Here is a 3,534-nt window from a genome sequence, read left to right on the forward strand (position 1 = left end):
CAGAGAAGGAAGCTACTAGATTGATCGGTCATGGAGTTGGTGCTCCTGGTTGGGGTTGGGGAATGATCGGACATTCATACTACATAAGCTGCTAGTACGAGATAGACATAGATCACAGAGTACATACTAAACTGCCGAGGGCGCTCGTACTACACAGCGCCGCCGCCGCCGCCGCTTGGGAATCCGGCGCAGCAGCCTAGCTGAAGAGGAGAGTCGCTCATGCTGCACATCGACGCCACCGCTCGTGCAGTAGTGCTGCACACCGTCGCCGCCGCCCGTGCAGTCGTGCTTCACTCCACCGCTTGGAGATCTGGTTCGCTGCCGCGCTTGGCGACCGGCAGCTGCCGCCGCGCCTGGTCCTTCTCAGAAACAAGAGGAGAGGCGAGTGGGAGACTGGACTCGAATGAGGCTAGGGTTACGTTGGGGGTGGATTGGGATCATAGCTGGGCCGCTGGCCCATTTAGTTGGCCCGACAAGATTTTAGCTGCAGCTAAAATACGATTCTTTTAGCGGCTAAATCCAGATTTCGCCGGCTATTAGCGCGTGCCATGTGTTAGCGCGAAAAGTTAAATAGCTTAGCTATATTCTTGTCCAGCAGCTATCTCCGGCTATAGCTGCAGCTATAGTCGGAGATTTAAAACCTTGCCTGGAATACCTTTCTTGTGCTTTTCAGTGTTCATTACTAGCTTAAACATAGTTTTCTCAAGCATCAGAATTAATACCCGAAAATAACTCAACTCTATTATAATTCTGGGAGCTTGGACAATTTGGAAACATCGGAATCAGTGTCTCTTTGATGGGGCATCTCCAAATTTAGCTAGAGCTTTCACCTTGTTCGCTTGAACTTATCAGCTATGGTACAATGTTTTTCTCTCACAACAAATCAGCATGTTGGAATCCACTCATACATATACTTCACAAAAGATCAAGCTTGCAACAACCAAACACTAAAATTTACAAAAACAAGAAGACCTACCAGATACATACTACTGGGTAGATAAGAAACCATATTGGAACTTCTTTAGACCGAGGAGACCCCCAAATCATCCTCCTGTAAAATTAAGCATGACATAATGCTTCCTAGTTAAGATTAAGAACGTGTTTCCCTCATTTGGTCTTCTTCAGGTTGAGTTCCATCCCAATGGCAGTTCGTCCAATCTGAAATAATACTCACGAAATTATATTTTCCGTGATTATCAGCCATATCTGCCTTGCTCAACATTTCTCTGAACATAGTTAATACATCCTCTATCCTACAGCACCTATCAATCAAAGTCTTAACAGTAACAACATCGGGTTTCAATCCCGTAGAGACCATGCCATCAAGTAAAGTATTAAAGGTAACAGCAGTGGGTTTCAAGCCAATCAAGAGCATATCATCAAGGAGCTTCATCACTTTGTCCACTTCACCAGCTAAGAAATATCCATGAATCATTGTACTATAGGTAACAACATCAGGTTTTACACCTGCACTGGTCATCAAATCAAAGAGTTTTCGGGCCTCCGTAACCTTTCCTTCTTTGAATAGCTTGTCTATCGTTGCACAGAAGATAGTGACATCAGGAGGTATGCCTCTATCCATCATATCATAAAATAGTTCCTCAGCCTTCTCCCATTTGCCGTACATAGAAAAACCATGAATTAAAATCGTAAATACTAGGATATCGGGAGACAATCCATCATCAATCATCTGACTGAATTGGGACATTGCATCATCCAGCCGGCCTATATATCTTGCAAAGCCCATCTATTATTGTTCCATAGTTGATTATGTCTGGCATCAATCCTTGGTGCTGCATTTTGCTAAAAGTAAGCATTGCCTCATCTAACCTTCCACATTTACCATATGCATAGATCTGTATGTTGAAGATATGATGATTAGGTCGCATTCCGTTTTGTACCATCAAATCTATGAGATTATTCATTTCAACAAGATCTCCTTTGGTAGCGTACCCATGAAGCAGACTTCCATAGGTCGCAACATCGAGGTTTTCACTGCTCTGAATCATAGAATTAAAAATCTCTCTAGCTTCTGCGTGCTTTCCAGATTTACAAACACAGTCTATCAACATACTATAAGTAACAACATTTGGCCGTTGCCCATCTCTGGACATTTTTTTTGAGAATTTTTTACTGCCTCTTTCCACTGTCCCAAAGAGAGGTGTCGTGGATCAGACTGTTATATGTGGTGCAGTTTGGCATAATATGTTCGTCCAGCATCTGCCGAAGGACCTCCTCGGCCTTGTCCATTGCATGAACCTTGCACAGGCCATCAATGATTGAGCTGCAAGTCATAACATTTGGCGGGATCCCATGATCAAGCATTTCGTGAAACAGGGTGTAAACTTTCCCCACCTCTCCCTCTTTAAAGAAGCCATGGATTACCGTGTGATGAGACACCACATTAGGTGGACAGTTGTCTCCATCTTCAGCCATCATGTGGATCACCTCGACAGCCTCTTCACATTTCTTATCAGCACATAGACCTTTGAGAAGTGTGTTGTTTGGAGAAGACATCGGGGGTGCAGCCGAGCTCAGACATCCATCTGAGCACAATATTCATTGCGTCACTCGTCTTCTTCTCGGCATAGAGGGTACTGAGCAGGGGCGTGAAGGCGATGGCATTTGCCCTGAGTCCCGTCTTAAAGATTTGGCCCAATTAATGAATCGAATTCAAGCAGCCCGCATCGCAATGCAGCTGATGAGGATGCCGTAGGTAGCTGTGGTTGGAGCCTCCTTCTTGGCGCCTGCTCGGGCCATGCGGTTGAACATGGACACGGCGAGCGCAGGGCCGTTGCGCACTGTGGAGGAGACTAGGGCGCGAGCGACGGTGGTGAGGAGCTGGTTGAGGGCATAAATGGAGCCGGGCCTCGCTTTGGGCAGCAATTCCTCGAACAGATCGAGTGTGTCCTCGCGGCTGAGGTCTCCAGAGCGGAAACACTTATCAATAAAACGCTCCAGCGCCCAGGAATGGCCCTCCACACGTCCGTCGATATGATGCCGAAATGGCCGGTGCGGAATGCCTTTGGATCGATGGCAGCATCTCGACGCAGAGTTGGTGCACGGCCTCAGTGCTGAGGCTTCCCGAGCGGAGACGTCGTCTGATGATTCGCTTCAGCTTTTTCAGCCAAGGTGGTCGAGCATGGCTGGAGATGCGTCGCGGGATTTGGCGAAGGGCGGCGGCGCGTTGCAGGATTGGGCGGAGGGCAGCGGGGCAGCACAAAACGTCGCCGGTTACGATGAAACGAGACGAAACGTCGATCTCAGATGCAAAATAACAGAAGGGCATAATTGTCCTTTTAGGTCCCAAATAGATGTATATAGATTAAAAAACAGAGGAAATACCCATATTGGCATAGAAATCAAGTGTTAAAATATTTAGGGACCTATTTTTACGAAGTCGATGTTACGAATGGTAAAACTAAGAGACGCAACGGTTAAAATCCCAAATATGCAATTTTCTGGATTGTGCGCAATGCACGGCGGTGAGGGTTTGAGAGCGGGGAACCAATACGTCAAAACTGCATGTGGAGT

At 46.7% G+C, this 3,534-nt stretch overlaps 1 pseudogene; it reads right to left on the reverse strand.

Annotated features, from left to right (window-relative positions):
* Positions 1-1,090: 1,090 nt before the first annotated feature.
* On the reverse strand, positions 1,091-3,289 carry LOC136499518 (protein Rf1, mitochondrial-like; annotated as a pseudogene).
* Positions 3,290-3,534: the final 245 nt, after the last annotated feature.

Source organism: Miscanthus floridulus, chromosome 13, assembly GCF_019320115.1.
Source record: "Miscanthus floridulus cultivar M001 chromosome 13, ASM1932011v1, whole genome shotgun sequence".
Lineage (NCBI taxonomy): Eukaryota > Viridiplantae > Streptophyta > Magnoliopsida > Poales > Poaceae > Miscanthus > Miscanthus floridulus.